This window comes from Typopeltis vanoorti, chromosome 1 (assembly GCF_054136105.1).
Source record: "Typopeltis vanoorti isolate ZY-2024b chromosome 1, IOZ_Tvanoo_1.0, whole genome shotgun sequence".
Taxonomy (NCBI): Eukaryota; Metazoa; Arthropoda; class Arachnida; order Uropygi; family Thelyphonidae; genus Typopeltis; species Typopeltis vanoorti.
Window position 1 is genome coordinate 139572918 of NC_143549.1, and position 13863 is coordinate 139586780.

Below are 13863 nucleotides of genomic sequence, written 5' to 3' on the forward strand. Positions count from 1 at the left end.
TTGAGGGGTATTTTATAGTAATTGTGATTTAGTCATTCAGTATAAAATTCCCATTTGTAAATTTTTTCCCTCAACTGCACATTAGAATGAAGGCTGTTCTATTCACTCAATACCTACTATACTTAGTTTTGAATGCATTTCCAACAAAGCACTCGCAACAGATTCTAGCAACACTTCTCTCTAAGCAAAAATATCTAGTCCAGATGCTCTTGCAAACTACATCCAACTCAATATCCAGGAATGCTCCCTTGTTCTGTCCCCTCTAGTAAGCACTGAAAAATTTCCTTTGCATCAATCCTATAAAATCATTTTAATAATTTATGTTTCTATTATATTCCATCTTTTTCACCCTATCGACCAATATTTGCAATCCGCATACTCTTAATCTCATCATGAAAATTATTTTCATATTGTATTTTCTTGAAGTAAATAATTTTCAGTACCCTGGTTTCTACATCAATACTCTAACTGACATAGTGAAAAGAAAGCACAAAGCTCTTCAATTTCATAAAAGTTTAACTAATATCTGGAAATCCAATCTCACTACAAATATCAAAATTCATCTGTACAAAACCATCAGTCAAGCTATATTTACATAAGATGCCCAGACATGAACCATCACTACTCAACAACCAGTTAATATCATCAATAGCTTTTATGAAATTTGGGACAACATGCCTTCAAACAATACTAGGAAATATATGGCAAGATTTCATTCTTAATACTGTCATTCTCGAAGAAAGTCAGTAGAGATCCCTAACATTACCAATTCAAAGAAAGTCAACTGAGATGGTTGGGACACCAACTTAGACATCCATCTTCACCTACGTTAGTGTTCTTTTTGTTTTTCAGTGTTTTTATTGCGAAAACTATTTCTAAGGAAATAGCTTTTGCAATACATGAAAATTTTGTTTTTTTTTGAAGATGAGGCTCATGAACCATCTAACATTTGGTGCAAAACAAATCAATCTGGTTCACTTTCATCTAACTGACTTTAGCTCCATGAGTTTTTACTATATGAATATTTCTGTATATAATTCCCTATTTGTACATCAATAAATGATGATTGCATTTTCACTTCAGTGTCAACGTGTGATGTCTTTCACGATCATTTCATTAGTCAATTTATTTTAAAGTTGTCCTACAGATGACATTTACTGTATTGATGTAATCATGATGAAAATTATTTTCCATACTGGTATGAAGATTGGTCCTTGGGGTAGTGAACTGCAATGACATCATCATGAATAAATTGAACTTTATCACAGAACAATATGTGTATGTCGGCCTGGTTGGTCGAGTGGATGGTGTATCCACTCTCCAGCCAAAAGGCTGTGGGTTCAAATCCTGCACGGGCATGGATGTTTGTGAATGTCTGTGGAAATACCTGTGGTGGTCAGCAGTAGATGGCATTGGCGTAGTTGGGTCAGTTGGTAATGGAATAGAATGGTTTGACTATAATGAGCAAGCAACTTTTAGTGTTTCAAACACGAGCATACTAAGAATGGTATTTCTGAAGTCTGAAGAATGGCATGTGTGCAAATTAATCATAAAATTCTTGATATATCTGCTGATTCTTATTTTCCTACCATTAAAAAATTCTACAACCATATTTTTAAAACATTCAAACAGCTATATCTCCATAACAGCTCAGTACTCATGTTCAAATGAAGTTACTCAAAAAAGTATTGCTATGAGTTCCCAAAGTTATTCACATTCCTCTCGGTTCAATCTCTCACCACTCACACACACATACACATAAAACACCATCCTTTCCTTTAATGTTACATGGTGATCAGCATTCATTTCAGACAAATTATGGAGACTACAACAACCATGTTAGAATTAATTACTTTAATTTCCTAACATTTCAACCTTCTTATTAAGGTCATCATCTGGAGTATACACATATATACACAGAGACAAGCTATATTATATTTCAAACAGTATGCCAAAGAAACAATGATTTGATCACCTGCTATTCTACTGGCCTGATCTGTAGTGAAAAAAAAAAGGAAAAAAAACTACATCAAAGCTATATTCTATTTCTAACATCATCAGAGAACAAATTCATATAGATAGTTTTATTATAGCAAAAGTGGTGTCCTGGAGTTAAGATCCCGGATTACTTAGTCCTATTTATACCTAACTCTTAGACGAAAAGGTTATGCGGATAGAAAATGTGTCTTCCATATTCTTTGGATTTTTAGACCATCATTACTGTTAAGATTAGGGTGGTTGATAAAATTTTCATTTCATTTTAAATGGGATCTTCCCACTTAAAAACAAAAATTAACTTTGTTTTTAAGTGGTAAGATCCCACTTAAAAACAAAGTTCTGCTGGCCTACCCCAGAGTATACCATATTCAGTGCACCTGTAATTTGCCATATACAGGTGAAACAGGATGCACAATTCCTATCGAAAAAAGGAACATAAATGGCACATTAAATATAATAACTATCGTAAATCTGGCCTTTCTGATCATGCCCTGAATACTCTACATAGAATTGACTGGAAAGACACCTATTGTTTACATCACACCAAAATGTAGTATGAACGTAAATTTAAGGAGGCCTGTGAAATTTTTATCAACCACCCTAATCTTAACAATAATGATGGTCTAAAAGTCCCAAGTATATGGAAGGCACATATTCTACCCACATAATCTTTTCGTCTAAGAGTTAAGTATAAATAGGACTACATGAATTAAAGATACCAAGAAATTATATACTTGGATAAAGAATTAAACCAAGTATATAATTTCTTGGTATCTTTAATTTATAGTATAACCAAGTGAAAAAAACTTCCAAGGACTACATGAATTTATTCTCTGATGATGTTATAAATAGAATATAACTTTGATATAGTTTTTTTTCCCACTAGAGGTCAGGCCAATAGAATAATGATTGATCAAATCACTATGATGATGACCTTAATATGAAGGTCGAAATGTCAGGAAATTAAAGTAATTAATTCTAACATGATTGTAGTCTTCATAATTTGTCTGAAATGAGCACACAACACTCTTCTTCTTGAGTATTCTGCAATTGAGCAGGCTCTTCTTTTAGGACCAAAAACTTTTCTTCCACTCTCTTCTGTTCTGAGCCTTCTCTTTCAAGGTTGTGTACCTGTCTCCATTCGACATCGTTTTCCTTGCTCTTCCTCTGGGTCTTTTTCCATCTATTTTTCCTTCGATGGCATCTCTGATGATTCCATTCCCTCTTAGAATATGTCCGATCCAGTTTCCCTTTCTTCTTTTGATCCTTCTTAACAGACTTCTTTCTTCTTCTACTCTTTTTTTAAGCCCTCTTCATTAGTTATTTTATCTGCCCATTTGATTTTTTCCATCCTTCTCCAAATCCACATCACAAAGCTTTCCAAAATCTTAATTTCTTCAATGTCCAAGTTTCAGCTGCATAGAGAGCAACACATCACACATAACACTTTATTAGTATTTTCTTTAGGTTTCTATCCATTTTGCTTCTGAATAAATTCCATTTTCTATTAAAGGCATCTCTTCCCATCGCTATTCTTGCTTTTATGTCACACAACAATAAATCTTCAAAAATCAATAGGACAAATGCAGATAAGAAGCCGTTTCCTAACTGACAGAAATTAATAGCATTTTGTCATCCCTTTGTGCATAATAACTTTTTTAATACCTCATGACAAACTTTTTATTAATTTTTGATTTAAAAAAAAAAAAAAATTAGTGGTACTATGCTCAACTCCTTTTCCTTTAAACATTAGTAAGTTCCATTATTGGCCCTCTTCATTACATTAGTAATGAAGAGGGCCAATAATGCCATGCCCTAATTTTGCATTCCAATTCATCACAGGGTTATTCTTTCAGGTTCAGCTTGGGGTTGTATGCTGGCATGCCATTATTCTCTTCAAACCAAGTGTTTACGATCACTGCTTTGTGATAGGTGATATTATCATAGGGGACAGTGTAAGGGATGGCACCATAAAATTTCCAAAATACAGGACATGCATACTTGAGCAAAACCTCAATGTGAAACATGAACAACTAACACAGGGCACAGCCGTTGTGATTCTGTGCTACTAGAAACAAAGCTAAATCATTACACTGCTACTTCCAAACTTCACCTTTGACAACATGTATTCAATGTTGTTGATAAATATTTCTAATGTGAGCAGCAACTACTAATGAAAATTCATGGCATGAAAACATTTATGAGATTGCTTGTGGTTCTAAAGTCTGATGACAAGATGAGATAACCAGCTTTCTCAAGAAACATCGACTCCTGTCAGTTAAAATTTTAGGCCATCTAGTTATAACACTGAACTCAGTGCCACCTGCAGATTTCCTTTTTTTTTTTTTTTCAGCACCCTGCCAACTGTGAACATAAGAATGTCCAAATGCTATGCAATAGATGTACAGATATTTTCCTCAAATAACATCTATTATTTCCTTTAAACCATTTCAGCTCTTTCAGTACTAAGCACAAAAAATTGAAATAACTTCCAAGTAAATGATAACTCCTTTTATGCTAATATAGTTTGGATACAATCATACATATTGTACCATCACATCCATTTTCTGCAAATAGAGGGACATGCCATGATTTTGCTAGAATAGTGTGTGAATGTGTATTTCATTTATTATTCATACTTCTTTAAATGCTATACATGAATATAAATTACTTTTTAACAGCACTTGTGACAAAGTAATGATTTTTAGAAATAGTATTCACAAGAATTAAACATAATTTTATTACTGCAAATATTTCAGCCTTAAACTAACAGGCCATTATCAGTGCACTAGTACATTCACAAGAAGAAGCAAGAACAATGAAATGTTATCCCTTTTTACAGAACTGAGTAACATGTTGGAGTGCCACCTAACAACGGGTAGTTACAAAATTAAATGAAATTAAAATAAATAAATACAGTAAAACTAACAATAAGAAAAATAAATAAAAATAATATGTATAAAAAATAAAATAAAAATGAATAAAAAATTATATAATTATAACATGAAAAAATAAGTAAAAAAAAAAAAAAAAACGACAAGGTGGAGTGGGAAGTTACTGCTTGCCATTTATCAGGATGAACTCTCCCCAATCTTTGCAATGGATAGACAAACAATTCAATTTAAATTTGGGCAGTGCAGAATACCTATTCAAATTTAAACTGATACCAAAGTGACAGGTATGTATGTGTGTGTGTGTGTGAGAGAGAGAGAGAGACCAGAGGATATTGTGATCATTGAAGTGGACACTGATCACAATATCCTCTTTATATGCCATATTTTACAGGCTTATTGTAGGTAATGTATGACTGGTGTTCCAGCTGTCATTTTTCAAATAAACACTGAAATCACCTACCATACGCCTGAAAAATCTGGTCTGGCATCCATTGTAAGGTGGCACTCCAACATGGGGCTCAAATCTGCAAAAAGGAATAACATTCCATTGTTCCTGCTTCACCTTGTGAATGTGCTTGTGCAGTGATGATGGTATGTTAATTTCAGACCAATTACATATACAATAATAAACGTATTAATTCACAAGACAAGTACGGGTAACCCTCGTATAATGCGGATGTTATGTTCCATAGAAATGTCGTGTTATATAAATTGTGTTATGCGAGACTTAGATAACATAGAAAAAGTAGGGTTAGGTTCCGAAATCGTTTTTTTTTTTTTTTAAATTATATAAACAACAATGACATATCCAACCAAAATATATTTTTATTTAATTCAGGTAATTCATGTAAGTTAAGAAAACAAACTATGAAACAAATACATGGTATAAAATTATAAAAATTACAAATTATACATAAACTTCAATGCACACAATGCATAAATGTTTTAGACACAATAAAATAAAGCACATATTTTAATCATCATTACTGTCTTCAGAAATAACATTTCGTAGATGTTCTTTATTTATGAGTGGCCAGATGTCGTCTACACTTGAAATCTCTTGGACATTATTTGTATAATTCTCATTGCATACTTTGGCTGGTTTAGTCATCAAGAAGTCAGTAATAAGACTTTGCTTTCCACTATGTTGCAATTTTTTTATTAAGTTCATAATATGGTGCTAAACAAATATCCAATTGTCTCATGAATTTTCCTGAGCACTCCAATGAGGGATCATTATCTAAATTAACTTCCTAACTTTCTTGCCAATCCTGCTAATTTTTTTAAACTGAATTCTTTAACGGATTCATCCCAATCAGAATCTTTGGCAGAACTTTCCCCGCCATCTATTAATTGTACCAGTTCCTCCTCTTTTAAATCTGTTTCTCCATTAATTAATTCACTAATTTCGTTTTCAACCATATCGCAAAAGCCCTCTCCACCAAAAATGTGTGTGTGACGTTTATTAAGCGACATAGCTCGGCATCCACTGGAGGTACGAAATTTTGTTCCATTACAGCTTCAGGCCATTTTTTTTTTCCAGCAAGCATTCAGCATAGAGGGTTGTAATTCCTTAATGGACAGAGAAATAATTTTTACACAATTCAATATTGAAAACTCTTTACATGTATGAGGCAGTGTCATGTTTGGATTAGATTCCATTTTTTTCAAAATTAATTGAAATGTTCGCCGAATATAATATGACTTAAATGTTGATATTATTCCTTGGTCGAGTGGTTGAATAAGTGAAGTAGTATTAGGTGGCAAAAAAAGTTATTTTAATATTCGGATGGTTTAAATTTGTTGGGTGGCCTGGTGCGTTATCTAAAATTAGTAGAATTTTGAAGTCCATATTCTTTTTCTTTGTGAAACTTTCTACATCGGGTACAAAACACTTGAAAAACCAATTTTCAACCATGCTAGCTGTAACCCATGCCTTTTTGTTGGCCCGCCAATAAACAGGCAGGATGGACTTGTCGAGCCCTTTTATTGCACAAGGATTTGCAGATCAGTTGATAAACATTGGTTTTTGTCATGTAATCACCTCATGCATTACTACAAAACAGTAGAGTAATTCTATCTCTGGAAACTTTGAATCCAGGAGCTGATCTTTAATTTTTCGAAATATAGGTGCATTTTGGCATTTTTTTCCAATATAACCCAGATTCATCAGCATTGAACACCTGGTCTGCACTGTAACCCCCTTCTTTAATGATTTTTAAAAGTTGCTGGGTATTTCCAGGCAGCTTCAACATCTGCTGATGCTGATTCTCCCTGGATTTTAAGATTATACAAAGAAAACCGCTTTTTAAAGTTTTCGAATCAACCCCTACTGGCAGAAAATCCATGCTGAGAGATTTCTTCTGAAGAGTCTTGATCAAGTTCTTTTAAATGTTTATAAACTTTGAGAGCTTTTTGCTTAATAAGGCGTACATCCAAAGGAATTTTCTTTTGAGTGCAATCTTCTATCCAAAATCATTAGAAATTTCTCCATTTTTTCTATTAGAATATCGCAAACACGAGCAACACACTTTGCACTTACCATTGACCCAGCAATAACACTTTCTCGGATTTTATGTTCATTTTGTTTGATTGTTTGAATTATTGATTCATTTAAATTCAGAGTCCTTGCAACAACTCCTGGTTTTTCTCCAATTTTCAACCGATCCAAGATTTTAATTTTTTCTTCGAGAGAAATGAATTTCCTCTTCAATGTTGGTTTTTTCCCTTTCGTTGCAGTTTCAGTAGCCATAATGCAATAAAAATAAATTTTTACATTAAAAAAAAAGCATTACATATGTATATAACTCATCAGAAAATAAACTGCTCAGCCTGAGAATAACACACTTATGATTTTAAACGTGCTTTCTGGCAGAAGACAATTTTCAACAATAAACACTTTATACAGTAAACCCTAGATGGCGAACCTATGGCACTCATGCCAGAGGTGGCACGTCTAAGAATTTTGCTGACATGTCAATGATTTACAGGTGATATCCTTTTATACACTTAGAAATTATTAAAATTTTTTTTAATTGTTACAATACGTACAAGCTGAATTTTGTTTTACACAAGACAGCAGCTATAAAGACGTTTTGGTGCGGTATTAACAAAAGATCGCGCAACCCAACGACAAAAGCAACCGACAAGTGTCGAGTTGAAATGCTAATTCTCTTTAATCGAATTCCATAACATCTGAAACTGTCATAACAACAGTTTTAGCACATTCACAACAGGGTGTCATCTATCGTTCCGATGGAACTTCTCATTATTGACTGGCTCAACTCACACAAACGTTTCAACCCTTGGTTGAATTTTATGGCTTCTTGTTTGCATTTGAGGTGGCAGGTGAACTCACACATTCAATATATGGCATGTTTCAATTCTTGGTAGTCTTTTATTTTAAGTTAGCCTTTGTGATCTGTCATAATGACATCGAGAATTTCAAATGCAATAAAAAAACACTTATTTCATAATTGAAAAATCGGACAATAGTTTTTAGTTAGATACTGTGTTTCGGTGCAAAATATGGTTTTGCTTATACAGCGTAGTTTCTGTGAGAGGGGAGATGTGATTTATTAGTTAGCACCGTTTTTTTATTCTGTCTCTAATTGCACTATTTGTTGAGAATGACACAGACTGCAAAAGACCTCTGTAGTACCTTATTCAGTGATACAATAAAACTAAATTTGATACTTATAACTACTTGCACGATATGGGCAGACACAAATTTAACAAAGATAAAATTTGATTTTTAAGTTCCCCCGGGTAAAAATTATGAAAAAATAAAATTAAATTAAAAAAATAAAGAGTTACTAGAAATTGTAGACTGCGTTGAACAAGGGATACCCACAATTTGTAGACCGCGTTGTATAAGTACCGCGTTAAAACGAGGGTTACCTGTATTATATTTATTTTATTTCATTTACTGATTTTTAGTTTTAATTTTATCCCATTTTGACCACCCATTATAAGATAGCATTCCAACATTTACGCCACATGCTAGATAGCATTCTAGCATGTGGCGTAAATATGTAAAAAGGAATGATATTCCATTGTTCTTGTTTGACTTTGTGAATGTATTTGCACTGATGATAAATAATTGTCAGTTTCAGGCAAATATTTGCAGTAATAAGATTAGTATTAATTCTTGTAAATATGTGTTTCTAATAATGAATATAAATGACTAAAATGAATTTTCGTCTAAAGCTGTCTCATACACCATTAATCATGAAAATAATGGCATTGTTTTCTCTTTACAATGGATGAAAGATCTCTCTCTCTCTCTCTCTTTCGTTCATATGTAACAAACGAATCTGAGCCTATGAAATAACTGGTGTGCATTTATTGAAGAAATGCTTTAATAGTTGAAAAGATCACTTAATCTCTTTAATTTATTTTTTATTTTATTTTATTTTTTACAGCTCTAAGAACACTCTTTCTAAACTTGACCACAATAGTGTGAACTGAATAACAGTATATTTCTACTGCTTTCCTTAAAAGAGCATAAAATGTTTTCAGACTGAGCACAAAAGTATGAATAAAAACTTAATGTCGGATTATCTGTTCAATGAATAGGCAAGTTTCTGTGGTTTAGCAGTTCTGTAGAAAGCTTCCGGTATTAAGACCACGTTTTAGATAAATAATAACTTAATAAAAAATAAACAAATATAACCCTACAAGTTTTGTGACTCATCAAGACTTACATCAAGAGTATTAGCAAAAGTTGTACAAAAAAAAGTTACGTACCAATTGTGAAGTTCCAATAACATCTGTAATTAATTGTTTCTATTCTTTTTTGTATAACATTTGCTAATACTTCTTATGACAGAAGCCTGACCACTTATGAAATGTGCATGGTTATATTTTTTTTTATTTTCATTAAGCATCTTTATCTAAAAACATGTGGTCTCAATACCAAAGCTTTTTACAGAGCAATTCCTGAAAAACTACCAGATGCCACAGCATACCAAAACAAATTGTTTTTTATTTTTTTTTTTTTAATGAACAGATAGTTACTAGCTTTCTTATATACATTTTACACCACTTTTAGATTTTTTTTTCTTTTTATGCTCATGACTACAAGTTTATTATTATTTTTTTATTATTCATGACACCTCCAAGGAGTCCGAAGACTCATTGCAAGAGGACACCTACTCTACAACTCTGTCTCCACCACTACACCAAACCTCTACTACCAATCAACCACATCAGGGCCCACCAAATCTAGTATTTTTTGTCTGTAAATTGCGTGGGTCTTTCTAAAGGGTCGATTTGTCTGTATGCAGGATGAAAAACCCGAGTTTCCACAAGAAAAAATCCTGCTACCTCCGTGTGAGATCGGCTAACTCACCTTCATTTGAAAAAGTCCATATAAAGATTCCTCCCATCACGACGGGAATCAAACTTAGACATTTTCTAATCGAAGGGAGCAACATACTGTCGTTCTTCCAATTGCACTACGGAGGCGTTTAAAAAATTAGCTAACACTTTTTGTTCCCATGCAGGAATTAGGCGAGACCATTTTAGACCTATCTAACTTTTGGAGACTGAGTGGGCAGTTCAATCTCCACTGGTAGCCAATCATAGAAAGCTGGCCCAAGGCTATCACTAATTAATCGGTAGTGAAGAAGGTGGCTAATAAGTGCTGCCATCTCGTGACCCCTAACTCTAACACAATATTTTGAATGTCTGAAAATAGTGTGGGTTCGACAGCTGATTTTCTTGAGTTTCTGGGACAAAAAATATAAGTTTCTGGGAGAAAAAACCCGCTTGCGCATGCCAGAGATCAACTACCTCGGGAATCAGTCAAAAAAAGGCTTAGAAAATGTTCCTCCAGTAGGCGGCTAGATTCGAACTTATGTCTTTTTTTCATGTGGTCAAGTGCCATAGAGTGCAAACGGCACTTCTACTGAGCTACAAAGGCGGCTAAGTTACATTTCACCACTTTTTTTTCAACCTATTTTTGCCTATATATAACATCCTCCTATTCTACATTGTTTCACTTGATAATTTTTGTTTTACATAAATCACCTTTGATTATTACAACTATTATGATTTAACACATGAACTTAATAACAGTTCATGAATTAAAAAGTAATAAGTTCAAGATAGTTAATTACATTACTAATGTATAAATAGGTTTAATAACTATAAGTTATGTGAATAAGATTTATCTCATCTCATCTTCCTTATACCCTCTTTTACCTTGCGGTGTCGAGGGTCCATTGATCATCGGACCTCCCTCCGTTTACAGGATAAGGTGGTCAGCCTTATGCCCCGGTGTATCCTATGGCCTGTAGTGTTGAGTTCTCAAGGCCAGTTTGCCTGCTTTGTGGGATGAAAAACCCCAGAATAAACTGGGGAAAAAACCCTGCTGTCCACGCCAAGACTGGCTAACTTGGCTATGGCTGAGGAAGATCCTTCAGCTCCTCACATCACCGATGGGAATCGAACCTAGGACACTCCTTCCCCAGGCATATGGGTGCGAAGCGCATAGCCACTAGTAGCTCAGTAGATTACTTTCATCCTCTTCACTAGGCCACATGAAGACAGATTTAAGTTCTAGTTTAGTCACCAATTGGAGGAACTTATTTTAAGCCTTTCTTCAGCTAGTTCAGTTAATCAATCTCTGGCATGGGTAAGAGGGGTTTTTTCCCACCAGAAATTCAGGTTTTTCATCCCTTAAGCTCGAGAAAATTGACCGCAGAACCCATATTATTTCACATATCCTGTTAGGGTTAGGTACCAAGAGATGGCAGCACTTGTTTGCCTGTCTCTTCATCGGTTGCTGCTAAAAATTAGTAATAGTCTTGGGCCAGCTATCTCTGATTGGCTACTGGTGGAAATTGAACTGCCTATTTAGTCTCCAAAAGCTAGATAAAAGCTTTTGGGGACTAAGTTAAAAGGCCTCACCCACTTCCTATAAGGGAAGGAATAAAAGGTGTTAGCTGATAGCTGATTAAAAAACAGTTGTCAACATAATACACACACACCAGCTTAATCAAAGTTATATCAACAATTTCTTTTTAATTATTAAGCATAGAAGCATGCTTTTTCAAAGAACTGTGATTAAATTCAAATTATTTTGACTGCAAGGAGGGAATTTGGCCCTTTCAGTCTTTTTTTTTTTTTTTAAATAAAACAGATGTTGCAAGCTGTCTAAGTTGAAACTAGGGCTTTGGTCTCACACTACTTGCAATATTCCAAAATTTTTTCTTGGAATGTTTTGGCATACTTATGGGAGAAACAAGGCTTGAGTAGTAGTTTTCAATTTTAAGCAAACTAGGAGGATGATGAAGGATTGCATTGCAGAAAGGATTATATTTAATCTAAACAGGTGTTTGAACTAGTAAGACAGAAACAGTAATCAGACTGTAGAAAGGAAGAGTACAAATCAGAGGTCACCTCATTTGGTACCACTGCAGTTTCAAATTCCATGGAATTGAAAATGGTTGGGTGAAGGTCATTCCACATTAAAGGAAAGATTATGGTCTGAAAGATAAGGCTATGGCCTAATTTATCAAGGAGAGTGTATATTATCTGGTATTCTGATGGATGGTCTATTAATAGCAAATGCTTCAACAGAAAAACAATTTCAGGTTCTTTACCAGTGTTAGAGAAGCCAGTATAAGTTGTGAACATTGAAGTCCCAGTTGAGATGACTAATTATATGAGTATTTAGATTACAGAAAGTCAAGCTTCAGGAATAAAGAATGAAAAAGGTCAATCAGTGATTATCACAGTTTAGAGAGCAATAAAAATAGTCAATGAATGCAACAAACATAATAGACCATCGATGCTAATCACTGCAGTGAGATAATTGTTGCTACCAATATATTGTTAAAAAGTCAAGGATATCATTGGTCAAAATAGTGTGCCCTCCAGCAATGAATTCTTGAAATCCTCAGAGGTTTCATGTAATAATAAGTTAGTTAGTTTCATCCAAACAATGTCTTGGAAGATTATATTTTGAGTTAATAGATATTTTTTATTGAACTAAATGAAAGTACAGTATCTATACATTCTATCGATACTCAACGATACTGCTTCATCCTTGATCTTCATTCAAAATAAGCATACATTTTTAATTAATGTGGGGAAGGCAATCTTCAGATGTTTTCCCAAAATATATGCATGTGTGTGTGTGTGTGTGTGTGTGTGTGTGTGTGCGCGTTTACTATTTTCAGCGAATAAGAATTGTACACTATCATTAAAAGAAGCATTCTATTTAATAAACTTGCATTTTTAAGCTTAAAGATGAAAGAAAGGTCAATGTTTTGAAATTTTACTGTACACGATTATTTCAGCCAATAGTGATCAGTTTATTCTTCAGGAAAAATCACAGGAAAAGAAAGAACAGTGAAAGAGAGAATTCTTCAAGCCAACAGAGAGGATATCTCATATAAAAAAAAAAGGAAAGAAGCTGGTTCTTTTTGGCGAGCTGAATAGCAGATTAAGAAAGTAACCATAACATATAGAAATGCCCCCCCCCCCAACTCCATGCAGACTTTTAGGTGCCATCAATCATTGTCTCCCCTGAGTTTGTGGGATCAGCCCATAAGATTAGCAAGCCATGTTTTATATGCCTTGAATAAGTTTAGGTGAATGGTCCTACTGAAGTTAAATCAAGAATGATTTAACTTCATTTTCATGAAAGCAATCAAAAGAACCTGAAAATATATATACAGATGAAAAAACAGAGAATCTAGACTAAAGAATGGATGAAAAATGTGGCTGAAGAATAAACAGAGAATCACTTATATCACTATATGGATCCAACTGGCAAAGAAAGCACAGTAATATGATGAAGCTACTAGTTATTTATAATCTCTAACAGTCAAAGCAGTTATATTAGCTATGAGATCAGTGTATCATATCTGTTTAGTGGATGTCTTCTGGCTGGTTTGAAGTCTTATACATAACTATATAAGACCAACTAACTCACCTCCAACTGAAACTCCCTTCTAAA

General features: G+C 33.8%; 1 protein-coding gene across 1 annotated transcript in view; it reads right to left on the reverse strand.

Moving 5' to 3' along the window:
* Positions 1 to 13863, reverse strand: part of Dora (zinc finger SWIM domain-containing dorado) — a 495561-nt gene that overhangs the window by 334921 nt on the left and 146777 nt on the right. The window lies entirely within an intron of this gene.